This window comes from Hemicordylus capensis, chromosome 2 (genome assembly GCF_027244095.1).
Source record: "Hemicordylus capensis ecotype Gifberg chromosome 2, rHemCap1.1.pri, whole genome shotgun sequence".
NCBI classification, from domain to species: domain Eukaryota; kingdom Metazoa; phylum Chordata; class Lepidosauria; order Squamata; family Cordylidae; genus Hemicordylus; species Hemicordylus capensis.
In genome coordinates this window covers 242,519,069-242,536,100 of record NC_069658.1, presented here as the reverse complement: position 1 = coordinate 242,536,100, position 17,032 = coordinate 242,519,069, and the positions used below count along the sequence as shown (strand labels likewise).

At 44.0% G+C, this 17,032-nt stretch overlaps 1 pseudogene; it reads left to right on the top strand.

Moving 5' to 3' along the window:
- Positions 1-11,711, top strand: part of LOC128347579 (zinc finger protein 420-like) — a 54,237-nt pseudogene extending 42,526 nt beyond the window's left edge.
- The last annotated feature ends 5,321 nt before the right edge of the window (positions 11,712-17,032 follow it).

The window sequence follows — 17,032 nt, the reverse complement described above, 5'->3', positions numbered from 1 at the left end:
CTTCCTAGCAGGTTTCCTGATTCTGACATATTTAAAGAAGTTTTCATTATTCCTCTTGATGCTTTTGACTGAATCAGTGGTCTTCACTGATTCTTTGGTGGGGGCTACTGGCACACACAACCCCAAACCCACCATTTCTTCAGCCATGGGCATGTGCTTGGCGCAGAACAGGTCTCCAGTAGAAGGCTTTGCTTGGTCCAGCTTCTGCCCACCCCACCCCCCACACCCAGCAGTGTATACTGTAGTGGCAAGAGGGGAGGTGTTTTAAATCAATTCCATGCATTCTGGAGCAAATTGATCCTCCTGATTTCCCCTCTCAGCTTTCTTTTCACCAAAAATCCTACTTTTAGAAATGTTTGCTCTTCTGAAGTCCATAGTATCCGTATTAGATTTCCTTGGCAATTCTCTGCTCTCATAAATGCTGCATTTGAGCACACTACGGTCACTGTTCCCTAATGGTTCCATGAGACTGACATCTCGCCCCAGGTCCTGAACACCACTCAGGATAAAGTCCAAGGACAACTTCTCTCTGGTAGGTCCCATGAGCAGCTGTTCCAAGGCACAGTTATTTAGCGTATCTGGAAATATGGCCTCTTTGTCATTATGTGCATGTGAATTGACCCAGTCTGTGTGTGGGTAATTGAAGTCACCAATTATCACAGCTCTGTCTCTTTCTGCAGTGTTCATTTCAGTTAAGAACATAAGGACAGCCCTGCTGGATCAGGCCTAAGGCCTATCTAGTCCAGCATCCTGTTTCACACAGTGGCCCACCAGATGCCTCTGGGGAGCCCACAGGCCAGTGGTGAGGGCACACCCTCTCTCCTGCGGTTGCTCCTCTGCAACTGGTACTGAGAGACATTGTGCCTCTGAGGCTGGAGGTGGCCCACAGCCACCAGACTACTAGCTATTGATAGACCTGTCCACCATGAATTTGTCTAAGAATTTGTCTGAGCTGGAGGTGCCCAACAACTCCTCTTATGTGATTCGACTGGATTGGTTTCAGTTTGTGACTCCTGAGGATGTGGACAAGCTGTTTGGAGTGTTGAGGCCTACCACTTGTTCTCTTGACCCTTGTCCAACATGGCTTGTTCGATCTAGCAGGGAGGTTGTTGTAAACAACCTGGTGGAAATCGTAAATGCTTCTCTGAGGGAGGGCAGGATGCCTCCTTGTCTTAAGGAGGCAATCCTTAGACCTCTTTTAAAGAAGCCTGCATTAGAACCCTCTGAGTTGAGCAATTAGAGGACTGTTTCCAACCTCCCATTTCTGGGCAAGGTAATTGAGAGGGTGGTGGCTTCTGAGCTCCAGGCGGTCTTGCAGGAAACTGGTTATCTAGACCCATTTCAAACTGGTTTTCGGGCAGGCTATGGGGTGGAGACTGCCTTGGTCAGCCTGATGGATAATCTCCAATTAGGAATTGACGGAGGAAGTGTGACTCTATTGGTCCTTTTGGATCTCTCGGCGGCTTTCGATACTATTGACCATAGTATCCTTCTGGAAACTCTGAAGGGCTGGGGGTGGGAGGCACTTTTTTATAGTGGTTTTGCTCCTACCTCTCGGATAGATTCCAGATGGTGTCGATTGGAGACTGTTGCTCTTAAAAATCTGAGCTTAAGTCTGGTGTCCCTCAAGGCTCCGTACTTTCTCCAATTGTGTGGGGTCAGAACTCTAGAGACAATTTTGATCTGCCTATTCTAGATGGGGTCACACTTCCCCAAAAGGAACAGGCTTGCAGTCTGGAAGTACTTCTGGATTCATACCTCTCCCTGGTTTCTCAGGTTGAGGCAGTGGCCAGGGGTGCTTTCTGTCAGCTTCGGCTGATACGCCAGCTGCGCCTGTTTCTTAAGATAAGTGACCTCAAAACAGTGGTACATTTGTTGGTTACCTCCAGACTTGACTTTTGTAATGCGCTCTATGTTGTGCTGCCTTTGTACGTAGTCTGGAAACTTCAGTTGGTTCAGAATGCAGCAGCCAGGTTGGTCTCTGGGTCATCTCGGAGAGACCATGTTACTCCTTTACTCACAGAATTACACTGGCTGCCAATAGGTTTCCGGACAAAATACAAAGTGCTAGTTATAATTTACAAAGCCCTAAACGGCTTAGGCCCTGGGTATAGAAATCGAATTAATAATAATAATAATATTAATATCTAAAAGAGCATCTTCTTCATTAGAAGCCCCACCGCCCATTGAGGTAATCTAAGGAGGTCCGTCTCCAGTTACCACCAACTCATTGGGTAGCTACACAGAGACGGGCCTTCTCTCTCTCTCTCTCTCTCTCTTTTGCATTTTAAAATTTTATTGGTTTTTACAATATCTTAACAATCCAATTACATTTAATTAAGTAAATATTGATTTCCCGCTTACCAGTCTGCACGGTTCATATTAGCTATACAAATCTACCATTGCTATAATAATTCAAAACATATATACTCCACATTGCAAACTCAATTTTACCCTGCCCAACTTGCTGTTGTTACTAAATTTCAAACCCTGATGAAAGGTCCATATTGGAAAAATAGTTCTTTAAGTAAAGTAAAAATGGCTCCCAATCTTCTTTGAAACATTCCAAGTTTTCATCCCTTATGAGTGCTGTAAGTTTTGCCATCTCAGCATATTCCAAAAAATTTATCAACCAATCTTCTTTTGAGGGCATTTTATTATCTTTCCATTTCTGCACATATACTATTCTAGCCGCCGTGTTTGCGTACATAAAAATGTTAAGTTTCTTCAGGAGCACTCTCCTTGCGTTATTCCCAGCAGGAAGGATTCTGGCCTCTTAGGAAATATCATTTTAAAAATTTTCTTCAACTCATTATATATCATATCCCAAAAGGCCTTTGCCTTCCCACATGACCACTACATATGAAAAAAGGTTCCTTCACATTGTCCACATTTCCAACATTTGTTTGGAACATTTTTATACATTCATGCTAATTTTTTCAGTGTCAAATACCACCGGTACATCATCTTATAATAATTTTCTTTTAAAGTATAACATGCAGTGAACTTTAAATCAGTTTTCCATAATTTTCCCCAAGCTGCCATATCTATATTATGACCCACATCTTGAGCCCATTTTATCATAGTCGTTTTAATCACTTCATCTCTTGTCTCCTCCAAAAGCAACAACTTATACATCTTAGAGACTAATTTTTCATCCTTTTCACACAATTCCTTCTCGAATCTCGACATTTGATCCTCAAACCCAACTTTAAGGTCCTTCTTGTAAATTTCGTTTAGCTGATGATACTGAAACCAGTTACTAATCAAATTTTGTACTTCGATTAGGTTTTTTTAACTTACAGCCCCTCTCTTGAAAACATAACAAGTCCCTATAGGTATCTCATTCAGACTGCATATTTATCTATTTACATGCCAAAGCTTCAATCGGGGATACCCATAATGGAGTTTTAGATTCCAGCCATTTTTTGTATTTTACCCACACTCCCATTAGACTCCTTCTTACATAGTGATTAAGAAAGTCTTTATGCACTTTACTTTTATCGTACCACAGATATAAATGCCATCCAAACCTTCTATCAAATCCTTCCAGATCAAGTATTCTGGGATTTCTTAATGTTATCCATTCTTTTAACCACATCAAACAAACAGCATCAAAATACAACAACCTTAAATCTGGCAGGGTAAGACCACCTCTTTCTTTAGCATCTGTTAAATTTTTAAATTTAATTCTTGGCCTTTCCCCTTGCCAAACAAATTTGGTTATGTCCTTTTGCCATTGCTTGAAACAGGTTAACGTATTAATTATAGGAATAGTCTGGAAAAGAAACAACATTTTAGGTAGAACATTCATCTTCACAACTGAAATTCTTCCCATTAAAGATAAGTTCATTCTAGTCCATCTTTGCAAATCAATTTTTACTGTATTCCATATTTTGATATAATTATTTGAAAACAACAAAGAATTTTTGTTTGTCAACCAGACACCCAAGTATTTAATTTTCTTTTCCACCTCCAATTCGCTTATTTCATAAAGTCATTGGATTTCTGGTCCATATTTTTTGTCAACACCTTCGTTTTACTCTTATTTATATAAAACCCAGCCAATTGGCCAAATTGTTCTATTTTTTCCAAGACCCTTCCGATCTTCTAGAGACGGGCCTTCTCGGTTGCTGCCCCGAGATTGTGGAATGCGCTCCCTGCTGAGATACGATCCTCCCCATCTCTGGCAATTTTCAAAAAACACCTGAAAACCCCTCTTTTCACCCAAGCTTTCTCAGCTTCCTAAATTCTAGGGGTTTTAACATCAGGTTTATTTTTAAATTAAAAACCTTATTTTGGGATTTTAATCACTGTAATTGTTTAATTGTTGTTTTAAAATGTTTTTTAATTGTTAATTGTTATATTGCTTTTTAATTTGTGTTAGCTCTTTACAGTTTTAGTGGTTTGTTTTAATTGTAAACCTCCCTGAGCCATTTTGGAAGGGCCATATACTAATAAATAAATAATAATAATAAATAAGCCCTCATCCAAACTGGTGGACATCACCACATCCCATGGCAAAGAATTCCATAGACTGATTATGCAATGTGTGAAAAAATACTTCTTGTTGGTCCTAAATTTCCTGACCTGGCGTTTCATGAGGGAGAAAATTTTCACTCTGTCCACCCTCTCCACTCCATGCATAATGTTATACACTTCGATTATGTCTCTTCTTAGTCGCATCTTTTTCTAAGATAAAGAGCCCCAGATGCTGTAGCCTAGCCTCATAAGAAAGGTCTTCCAGGCCCCTGATCATCTTGGTTGCCCACTTCTGCACCTTTTCCATTTCTACAATAACCTCCTTAAGATACGTTGACCAAAACTGTGAACAGTACTCCAAATGTGACTGCACCATAAATTTTGTATAAGGGCATGACAATATTAGCGTTTTTATTTTCAGTCCCCTTCCTAATGATCCCTAGAATGGAATTCACTTTTTTCACAGCTGCCACCTCACTGAGTCGGCACTTTCGGTGAGATCATTGAAAGTAAAAGTTCATTCTAAGCTGCTTGATCTTCTCATTATAGTTTTCATTGAGACTGCCAAGTAAATAAATAAATAAATTCCTTCTAGATATCACATTTCTCTCTCTATTGAATTGTGGGATGCCAAATCATACTCCGCCCAGAGCACCAAATACCCAAGGGCTCATTAATTCAGAGAGGTAGGGCTGTCTTGTTCTCCTGTCAAGAGAACATATGACTGGGGCTTCTTCATTGATCTGAGGCCCCTTGACTGTCTCAGCCCTGATCAGTTTTCTCTCTTTCTTCCAGCTGGTAACGGTTGGGAGAATGAGAATGAGGGAAAGGCCCACAGAGGATTCAAACGGAAGAGGAATGGATCTCCTGTTTCTCAGCATGGTGAATTGCATACATTCACAATGAAGGGTGGAAAGGAGAAGGTAGTAGAGAAAATTCTTTATGCTTTCAATAGGAGGCGCTTCAGTTCTGAATCTAGCCTTGAGCCTTGGAGGGAAATGCATATGGAAGAGAGAACATACAAATGCATGGAATGTGGGAAAAGCTTCAGCAAGAAAGGGATTCTCATTCAACATGAAAGAATCCACACAGGAGAGAAACCATATAAATGCTTGGAGTGTGGAAAGAGCTTCAGTGTCAGTACAAGCCTGATTTCACACCAAAGGATTCACACAGGGGAGAAACCATATAGATGCTTGGAGTGCGGAAAGAGCTTCAGTCGCAGTACAAGCCTGACTTCACACCAAAGGATTCACACTGGGGAGAAACCATATAAATGCTCAAAGTGTGGAAAGTGTTTCAGTATCAGCGCAAACCTGACTTCACATCAAAGGATTCACACCGGAGAGAAACCATATAGATGCTTGGAGTGTGGAAAGTGCTTCAGTATTAGCACAAGCCTGATTTTACACCAACGTATTCACACAGGTGATAAACCATTTAAATGTTTGGTGTGTGGAGACAGCTTCAGCACCAGCACAAACCTGACTTCACATCAAAGGCTTCACACAGGAGAGAAACCATATACATGCTTGGAGTGCGGAAAGAGCTTCAGTAGCAGGACTTACCTGAATTCACACCAAAGGATTCACACGGGGGAGAAACCATATACATGCTTGGAGTGTGGAAAGAACTTCAGTCATAGAGCAAACTTAACGTTACATCAAAGGCTTCACAATGGGGAGAAACCATTTACATGCTTGGAGTGTGGAAAGAGCTTCAGCACCAGCACAAACCTGTCTTCACATCAAAGGATTCACACAGGAGAGAAACCATATACATGTTTGGAGTGTGGAAAGAGCTTCAGTGACAGATCAAGTCTGACATCACACCAAAGGGTTCACACCGGGGAGAAACCATATAGATGCTTGGAGTGTGGAAAGAGCTTCAGTCGGAGTTCAAATCTCACTTCACACCAAAGGATTCACACAGGAGAGAAACCATATGCATGCTTGGAGTGTGGAAAGAGCTTCAGTCTTAGTACAAGCTTAACATTACACCGAAGGGTTCACACTGGGGAGAAACCATATACATGCTTGGAGTGCGGAAAGAGCTTCAGCACCAGATCAAATCTGTCTTCACATCAAAGGATTCACACAGGAGAGAAACCATATACATGCTTGGAGTGTGGAAAGAGCTTCAGTCACAACGCAAGCCTGGCTTCTCACAAAAGGGTCCACACAGGGGAGAAACTATAGATGTTTTGAATGCGGAAAGGGCTTCAGTCAAAATGCACATCTCACTTCACACCAAACGATTCACACAGGAGAGAAACCATATAGATGCTTGGAGTGTGGAAAGATACTACACAAACCTGATTTCTCATCAGAAGCTTCACGCTGCTGAAACCATATAAATCCTTGAAGTGTTAGAAGATTGTTGATTGGATGCATTCTTTATTCTTCACTGAAGTACCACTCGTCATGTTGTATATCAATTTCTGGAAAAGAACTACATTAATCTGCTTTGGGGAAAAGAGCCCAAACCACATCTACCTTAAAAGCTTACATCTTGATTGTGACTGGAGCTTCTGAGGAGTGCATCTGACAAAAGTAGGGCTTAGCTTATAAAGGGCAATACTTCTCTCTTCGGTGCCAGTTCAGCACTGAAGCACGCATCCAGTCGTCTTCTCTTAAAAAGTGATCATAGCATTAGTATTACCTACTCATGTTTACCCACTTTAGTTGTTTTTTGGGCTCTTATCCCTTCTCTCTTTTTTTGAAAAGAGAAGTAAAGTGTATGATCCACCAGCAAGGCAGGCCTCCTCTCTCTATCACAAGGTAGCAGCATAATACTTTGTGATGGTGTTTGTGGCCTTAAACCATGGTGACCATACTCTCCTCCGACTGCTTGTCTAAGAATCGTTTCAGCTTTAGCAGCCTGAGTTCAGAGTCGTATTTGGACGACCTGCAGAATAGTTGCTTGGGGGGAACCTCCCCCTATACTGCCTCATGAGGGAAATATGGAGTCGTACCAGAGGCATTTCTAGATGCTGAAAAGATCTGTGGCCTAGGCCCTGGTTCAGGCCCTCAGCCCCTCTCCCCTTTTTGAGAATGAACTCTTTTCATGTTCCCTAAAGGAATGCAAAACTGTCTTCTCAAAACCGTTAAAAATCAGGACCTTTTAAAAAATATCTGGTTTGTTTGCGGCAGTGAAGTGCTGTGGTCCTGGGAGCTTGGCTCCACTTGTGAGTTGAAAAGAGACAGGAAATGAAGAGGGGCAAACCAGCAGTGGCATAGCAAAATTGGCAGTGGCTTGTGTTTACGTATCTTGGTGGGCCACTGCTTATTACTGTCTCCACCCACTCTCCGCTATTGGCCTCTGCTCACCCATCAGCACTGCCATTGGCCAGTTGCCCACTGCAGGCCTCCATTCACTGATGTGACTGGCTGGCTTCCTTGTTCCAGCTGCAACATGGTATAATGGTGTCACCACTCAGCTCCTGCTAAGAGGTGGCGAGGGGTGGGTGGTGACAAATGGCCTGTGGCCTATGGCCTGTGGCCTGTGGCGGCAAATGGCAGGACCAGAGGTGGCTCCCCCTGGGGGCCCATATTCAGAACACACGGACACTCATTGTTAGATCCAACTCTGCAAAGAAAGGAATTGGGCTGAGACTTCAGCCAGGAGATCTACCTTTCGTTAATCTGCAAAGAGATCTCGGAAGCAGCATGGAAATGAAGGGCTAAGACCTTTTGGCCACTGGGAGACGACGCTTCTTTCGCTCCCAGTGTTTGTGCTCAAATGGTCAAGTCAGATACTTCAATTCCAATTCCAAACTGTGCTTTCTTGGGACAGTGAGATTGTGAAGAACTGGTGGTTCTGCAAAGCCAGGCTTTTTGGGCAGGGGTAGCCACAGCCAGTCACCTTTCCTTGCTCTGACCATGTACCTGGTTGGGTGAGTTTTTCCACTGGGGAAGCCGGCCTTGTTTTAGAGATGGCTCTTAGATTGTGGTAGGGTGGTGGTCAGCCCTTCTCTGGAGTTCATGATAGGTTCCTTGTCTTAGGAATCCACACTGTTCCCGCCCTCCTAGGAAAGATCTTGGAGCGATTAATCAAAATAAATTGAATTTTGATTAATTTATTCCAGACCTTTCAGTGAATGGCCTTCAGATGGGAATACCTGAGAGGTGTTATGCATTTTCCCTGCAGCACTGCAGTTTGATTGGCTTAAGGCTTTGTCAGCCACATGCCAGAAATGCTTTTAACCATTTACTAGCACCAAGGGGTGTGCTGTGACCTTCCCACTTCAGAAGCTGCTGTTTTTTCTTATTCCACGACTGCCAAAGCACAGTGAAACCCATGGTCTTCTCTTTTAGGGAGACAGGCAGGAGTGGGGTGCACTGAAACAGAGGAAGATTCTAACAGTGATCAAGCAAATGCACGGAGAATTGGGCTATCAGTGGCAACTTTCATGAGGGCTACATGGAACCTCCAGGTTCAGAGGCAGTATACCTCTGAATACCAGTTTCAGGGTAGCAATAGTAGGAGGGGGCCAACAGTCTTAATGCCCTGCTTTGGGCTTCCGAGATGCATCCGATTGGGTACTGTGGGAAGGAGCATGTGAGACTAGCTGGCTTCATCCAACAGGGCTTTCTCTGTTGGCTGGAATCCCAATACAGAACAAAAGGAATAATTGACTTCATTTACAGGTCACTAAATGGTTGACAGCCTTCGAAAAGCTTATGCCTAAGTAAATTCAGTAAACAATGGTCTGGACTTGCAGGTTTATTAGATTCTACTTGAAGATGAGCAGGATAATTTAAAAAACCCTTATGAAGAAGGGGGATAAGCGCTCAGCTGTCGACACTGCAGAATATGATCAGAAAACCAAATTAAAGGGTTTCTGGAGAAGAGGATATGAAGACATGCTATCAGCATGTCTACAGCACAGAGGATGGACTCTGTTGGAAAGGAGGTTTAGGGGATGTCACCCAGGCTTCTCTTGGACTTTTCTCATTCAAGCAGGCTTTTAAAAATGTCTATGTTTTTAGCAGTATTTTTAATTGTTTCAATTTTGGTTTCATGTTTGGTTTAATTTTGTTCTCAGTTGTATGTTTTGTTCTATTCTGTATGGGATGGTGTGTGTGTGTGTGTGTGTGTGAGAGAGAGAGAGAGAGAGAGAGAGAGAGAGAGAGATCATCATCATCTCTGATGCAGTTGTGCCGAAATGCAGCTATTTTGGGAAATGACCAGCTAACACAAAGTATCACAATCCTTTCAGGCTCGCCCCTATTGCCATTAACTTTCTGGAAGAAGCTAGCTCAGCTCTCCTATTGTAAGCCATATTAAAGGGTTGATCAACCAATGAATTGTTTGACCAGAAGGATTGCAAAGTTGGGGGGGGGGATCAGAGGCCCTAGAGAAGAGGGTTGCTAAGTGACATGAGGAACATTGCTCAAAGTAGTCCCCTTGAATGTAATAGGAAGCTGCCATCTACTGAGTCAGACCATTGGTCCGTCTAGCTCAGTATTGACTACACAGACTGGCAGTGGCTCTCTGAGGTTTCAGACAGGAGTCTCTCCCAGCCCCTCCTGGAGATGCTGCAGGGATTGAAGCTGGGACCTTCTACCTGCCAAGCAGATGCTCTGCTCCTGAGTCCTGGCCCCATCCCTGGCCTAACGTGTCTTCTTAATTACAGTGGAATATGACAGCCCCCCATAGAGTAACCATTTTATCTTAAATAGATATAGGAAAGCTCCCTCTACAGAGTTGTTAAAAAACAAATCAATGCTCCCAAACACTGCAGTCTTGAGTTCACAGAAACCCTGAGCTTAGCCTTTTCCAGACTGGTGGCTTTTTTGCTGTAGGGGTATGTCCAAATATATATATATTCCAGTTTTTTTGAGCAACAACTGCATGTACATCCCATGGGAAGCTCCTGCTAGAGCTCAAGGGGAGATGAGGGGAGGAAAGATAATGCCATCAAGTCGGTGTCGACTCCTGGAAACCGCAGAGCCCTGTGGTTTTCTTTGGTAGAATCCAGGAGGGATTCATCATTGCCTTCTCCCTCACAATATGAGATGATGCCTTTCAGCACCTTCCTATATCGCTGCTGCCCAATATAGGAGTTTCCCATATTCTGATAAACTGACCAGCGGGGATTTGAACTAACAAACTCTTGCTCCCTAAGCAAGTCACTTCCCTGCTGCTAGTGCGAACAGAGTGCTAAACACAAAGTACATTACTGGTTAGTGGAGTGTTTCAGGGTGCAGGGGGGCAAAGCCTCTTGCTTTCCATTGGCCCATTCTCCTGTGTCCAGGAAGTGAGAAGGCAGGAGTGTGCACACGTACATGCATACATAGTGCCCACCAGTCATCCCAAATGTCATTTCATGTCTTCTCCCCTCTCCCCATTTTCTCACCCAACAACTGCATATAGAATCAATAGGAAAGGAAACTCCAGCTAGTGTAAAGGGGCGCTAAATGCAAAGCACATTTTGAGGTCTCGCTACAGGTCAGGGGCCTCTGCAGAGGGCCATCGAAATCCAAAAATCAAAAGATTTCCCAACCTTCTTAAAAAGTGTGCCCCCTTCTCTCACAAACCTGCAGTTAATGTACCCCAGAGAGCTGGTCTTAGGGTAGCAAGCATGACTTCTCCCCTTAGCTAAGCAGGGTCTGCCCTGGTTGCATATGAAAGGGAGACTGGAAGTGTGAACACTGTGAGATATTCCCCTTAGGGGATGGAGCCACTCTGGGAGGAGCAGAAGGTTCCAAGTTCCTTCCCTGTAGGAAAGATAGGGCTGAGAATTCCTGCCTGCAACCTTGGAGGAGCTGCTGCCAGTCTGAAGACAATACTGAGCTAGATAGACCAATAGTCTGACTCAGTAGAAAGCAGCTTCCTATGTTCCTTTTGTGTTCCATAGAGATTGTGTGTGTGCCCCATTAATTGCAGTATGAGTAACTTTTTGTGGATGTGGTCTAGTGACTGTATTCCTGTGGGACATTCCTAGCAGTGTTTGGAATGTTGAATAGAACTCTTAACTCCCTAAAAAATTCAAAGATCTTTTGTTTGATAGAAAGCAATAATTAGTTTTTATGGTACAAGGTAAAAATATAGAACTATACTCTTAAGATAAATTTATAGACTTTACTGTTAAAAAAAAATTGTAAATGATCAGAAACATCGTGGTGATGCTTGCTTCTTTCTCTGCATGCTGTGAGGAGCACATTTTCAGGCCCTGGGTGGTTTCTAGGATTGGATTGGTGATGTCCTCTATTTGCCAGGCTATGAGATGCAGCCAGACTGCGGTCCAGTTCAGGCGAGAGGCTTCCAGGGCGCTGGAAGAGATCCTCATCAACTGAAAACTTCTGAGAAATGAAGTATCAGCTTTAGTCTTAAGTGCTGGACTGTAAGGAACCAACCAGAAGTCCGGCCGGTGACATCTTTCCTGGCAGGGAAGTTCACTCTTCCTTTGCCCAAACCCTCTGCTCAGGGTCCCCGGTGATGGGCATGCCAAGATCTCTCCTGGGAATGGCCTGATGCGGGGAGTAGGGTGATGCTGAGCTGGTCTGCACATGGCTCCATATTTCACTCACAAAGGCATCTTGAGACTTGGTGAAGTCAAGCCCACAGTCCTCAAGTGTAAAGTGTTCTTTTCCAGGTAGTGGTGCTCTTTGGACTGGACTTCTGGTACAAAGTCTGGTCTTCCAGCACCCGGGGGGGCTCCCAAATGTCTTGCAGCTGGTTGTTGCACCACTGGTTTTTGCTGCACCTGCACTGGGTGCCCTTCAGCAGCCTGCCCACCAATCATGCAGGATTACAGCCCGCCCGATCTGTTGTGGGGGTGGGGTGCAGTGCTGAAGGCCAGCTCCTTTCCTTCTGTCTACGTGGGGGTGGGGTGGGGTGGGGGGCAGACACCAAAAGTCCTTGGATCCAAGCTCCAAAGTTACCCAGGTGGACCTCTGTTTCCAGGAGCTCCACAATACACCCGCTGTCTTCTGCAGGTTCCTGGGCTTCCTTTCCAACCACCCTTGCTATCTGCTTCCAGGCCTGGATCTCCTGCGCTCTCTGCTTCAGATGCTGCTGCCTCCATTGCTGGGCTCCCAGGACCTGGAAAGGGAAGCTCCATACTAAGTTCAGCATTTATGGGAGGAGTTATAAAAGGAGCAGCTTTGTTTCGGTACATGACCAGAAATACAACAAAACAAAGACACACACACACACACACAGAGACCCGCAGCAGCAACTATACATGTCTGTGATTAACACGTGAAAATGTGAAATAAAACTATCCACTAATCCATAACCAACTGCATTACAACCACCAACTAATCAGTTATACTGTTTCCAACTTAACCTTGCCTAGTCTTACAAACTGCAGCACAAAATTTCACAAACGTAGTATAGATTTCCAAATTGAGACCAGGAAGTAACCAAGTAGTGCAAGATGCTCCAGAGCACCCAAAGTGATGCTATGAGAACTGCTATGAGCAGTTCTTGGTAAAGAGGACAGCTCAAAAGAACATCCTTGGTAGCTTCAAGAGCACCAGAGCCACAGGCAGATTCTTTCATGAAAAAGGGTTTTCCCATAAGTAATACCACTGGGGACAAAGCATGACACCTCGTTAAAGTATAGGCTCTTCTCTGACTGGGAGTTGTTAAATGATAAAAAAATATGCTGGGGGCATCAATGTATAATTTAATCTTCCCCAAATTATAGTGTCTTGGGACCAAAGCGAAGTGATCAACATCACTTATTCTTAGTGCTGGAACCCATGGCTCTCTCAAAGCCAATTGCCAAAAGTGATCCCACTGAAAGGCCGTAATGTACACATTTGGACCCAAAATGATGGGGCCATGAAGAATGGAACGAACAGTAAAAGAATTAATCCACCTTGGAACTAGCTGCATAAGGTAAGCTTGGTGATCACTGCATTCTTCTTCAGCATCTAGTAGAGAAATACTCCAGCAAACCCAAAAAATTCACTTTTGATTCAATATCACCGTCTAAACTTTGGGGAAAACTTCAAGAATCTTCTATTGATCGGTGGCTGTTGGGTAATTCTGAGTTTATATCCAAATACTTCACTTACAGTTAAGCACAACCTTGGAGGACACCTTTCAGAATATGTCCCTCCAAAAAGATGGGTCAAACAGGGAAGTGTTCTGGCCCCGCTTTTACTCAACCTTTATCACTCTTTTTGAATGCTCACAGGGGCAAGATTTCCACTCTCCTAAGGTTGCCAATAGACATATCGGCTCTCTTGTATGCCAACAACCTTGCAATCTGCTGTAGGACAGTTACGGGGTGGGGGAAAACAGGTTTGGAACTCCCTTGCTCTTCGATGTTCAGAAAACGAGCCATCTATGAATTAGCACAAATCAGGAAGTGTTGGTCTTTGCAAAATGTATTGCTATGTTTTAACCTGCTCACTGTTTGTGACATCCTCTCCTCCTCACCCCTTCAGTTAACTCCAGGTAGGCTTACTAAGCAGCAATAGCTAGATTCCCCATTCAGCATATTTTACTCCAACCAGGCCCCCACCCCACTCAGAGCTCCCTCTAAGTTGTATGCTCACATGTTTTTTGATGTCTGCTCTGTTAATTTTCAATCCCGCTCAGGATCAATAAGGAAGGCCCCTTTCTGAATTCCTGTCTGTGCACACTGACTTGATACTGCCGCCCAGAACAAAACTCATTCTGAACACAGATTTTGAAGAATGAGAGAACACTGTCCTCCCACCATCTGACTTCCATCACAAGGCCCTTGGTAGCGCATGGTACTGGCTTCTCCTCCAGTAACAGCTCCTATCTCACTGGATGTTGATGGCCATGCAGACCTTGCAGCAGTGGAAACCAGAAGCCACACATACACAATACCCATGGACATCAAGTGCACCCAGGGCCAGGGTTTTTAGCACCCTAGGTGAAGTATGACCTTGGCATCCTCCAAACAAAAAAATACAGAAGGAAACCAAGACAGAGGTGGAATGTAATTGCACAACTATGCACATGTGTGCACACACACCCCAACCCGCCAAGGAAGCCCAAGTTCTACATTTTGCATCATGCACATCAGCTGCATTTGGAACCTCCTTTTCTGCATGAGTTATTTTGCTTTCTTAAAAAATTTTAAAGGGAGGAAAAAATCCTACTCTCCCTTGCCTTTTGTTTCTAAAGGCAAAAGCACTACAATATGTACTTCCCATTGCAATTCAACATCCAGAGAGGAAACCAGAACTTTATGAGATTACCAAACAAGCTTGCAATACTGAGAAGAAACCCTTTAGACCCTTAATGGGGTTCACATAGCAGTACCCTATTACACACTATTATTTTTATTATTATTATGTTTACATTTATATCCCGCTCTTCCTCCTAGGAGCCTAAAGCGGTGTGCTACATACTTAGGTTTCTCCTCACAACAACTCTGTGAAGTAGGTTAGGCTGAGAGAGCAGTGACTGGCCCAGAGTCAGGCAGCTAGTATCATGGCTGAATGGGGATTTGAACTCCGGTCTCCCTGGTCCTAGTCCAGCACTCTAACCACTACACCAATGTCTGAACCATCCTCAGGGTGAGGAAGTGATGCTCTAAGGCAGAACTACCAATGGCTGCTACATGCCATTGTACACGCCATGCCACAGCAACAGTCTGACTTTCCCCGATTTAAGGGAGCACTGTAGTTTTCAAGGTGAGCTGGCAGTGTGAGATTTGCAACTTAGAGAGCCAGTTTGGTGTCGTTCTAAAGAGTGCTGGACAAAAATGGCAAGACCCAAGTTCAAATTCCCATTCAGTTGTGAAACTCACTTAATGACTCTGGGCCAGTCACTTGTATCTCAGCCTTTCCTACTTCACAGGGTTGTTGTGTGGCTAAACATAACCAGAGTACACTGCTCTGGGTTCCTTATAATTAAATTAAACTTCACAATCCCACATCCATTCCACTCTGTTCCTCTTAAATCTATCTTTGATAAAATTCCACATATAATAATTTCAACACCTCTTTTCATCCACCTTGCTGAAAGCAGTAATACACACCTTTGCACCAGAACTGTTCAAGAATCTTCATAGCCCTTTTTGACTATATCACCATAATGAAAAAGAATCACTCAGTTATAATAGTTGAATTGGATAATAATACAGATAGAAGTCAAGCTTCCAGCCTTCACTGATTAAGTCATTAAGAGATAATTGGTTGCAACCAGTTTTAGGGTTTCCAACAGTCCATTCTTCGAATAAGGGTCATAAGTTAGGGGTTATGGGGGGGGCATCTTGATGATTCACAAACCAACTTTAACATAGTGTATTTGCAAGGAAAAATAATAATACAAGCCCCCATGGTTTCACACAGCTTATTCAACAACAACAAATATTTTTGTCTAGGCCCCTTTTAAAGTTATCCAAGCTAGTGGCCATCACCGTATCCCAGGACAGGACTGGGACCAGCTCCTGAGTGACTTGGCGGTGACTTGGGGTCACCTGCCCAGTTCTGGGCCTTTATAGGGGTGCTGCCTGTGTCCTCCGTTTGCTAGAAACCCAGCAGAGGAAAGGAAGCATCCAGTAGGGATGTGCACAGAACCGTGGCGGGGCGGTTCACAGGCGGAGGGGGTCTCCCTTTAAGAGAGGGGGAGGGTGCACTTACCCCTCCCGCCGGCCTCGGGTTTTTTAGCAGGCTATCGGGGTGGCAGCCCACCTCCCTGCCACCCTGTTGCCCTCCTCTTCCAGATAGGACCGGAAATTGCGGACACACCTGCACATTTTTCATGGCTGTTGATTGCTGCTTTGGAGTGATCTGAGAGCCTGGTTTAGTGCGTGTGCAGTGGGGGTGGGTGGAGGGATGATTTCAGTAAACAAATTGGAGGATGATGAGACCTGTAATGTGTTTCCGTTTGCTGAATTCAGCTCACTCACAGAAGGGGTTGGGCTGGGTTGGGGAAGAGAGACCTATGTTGTCTTTATGGAAGTGAGCTCTGAGAGCGAGTGTGGGAAACAGACAGAAAGCAAAATTGGTCTTCTCACTGGTTTGGAATGATCCGAGAATCACAGGGGGTCGGGGAACTGAAGACTGTGATGTGTTGATGTGAGCAAGAAAGAAAGACAATTAGTCAGCAACAGCATGGTGGGGGAGGTAAGGAGAGGAGAGGCACCCATTTTGAAATATATTCATCTAACAATCTTCCAGAAGAACTTGGGAGCTCCGATTTGTTTCGCCCCTCTATGCCTTCTCAGCATATGTTGGTAGAACGTGGTTTTTTTACAGTTATGAGCAATGACTCTGGGTCATTTCTTCAGAAGCCAACTCTGCTAACATCCTGGTGCTTGTTTCCTGGAAAAGAGGTTATATCCCATTTTCAGTGTTGTGATTTATTTATTTAGACGGGGGGAAGGGATAAGAACTCCATCTCGCTTCCTCCCTAAAAAGGCTTATATTCCAACACAGGAACTCTGTCCAGACATTACACATCGTATTGGTACACATGTATATGCTTGTGTGTGAATAACTACATACGAGTTCATTTTAAAAGTGAACCTTGTACAGGCCCCCTCAAAAGGACAGGACTGGAAATATATTATTGTCATGTCTTGAACATAATGTGTGAACAACTACAG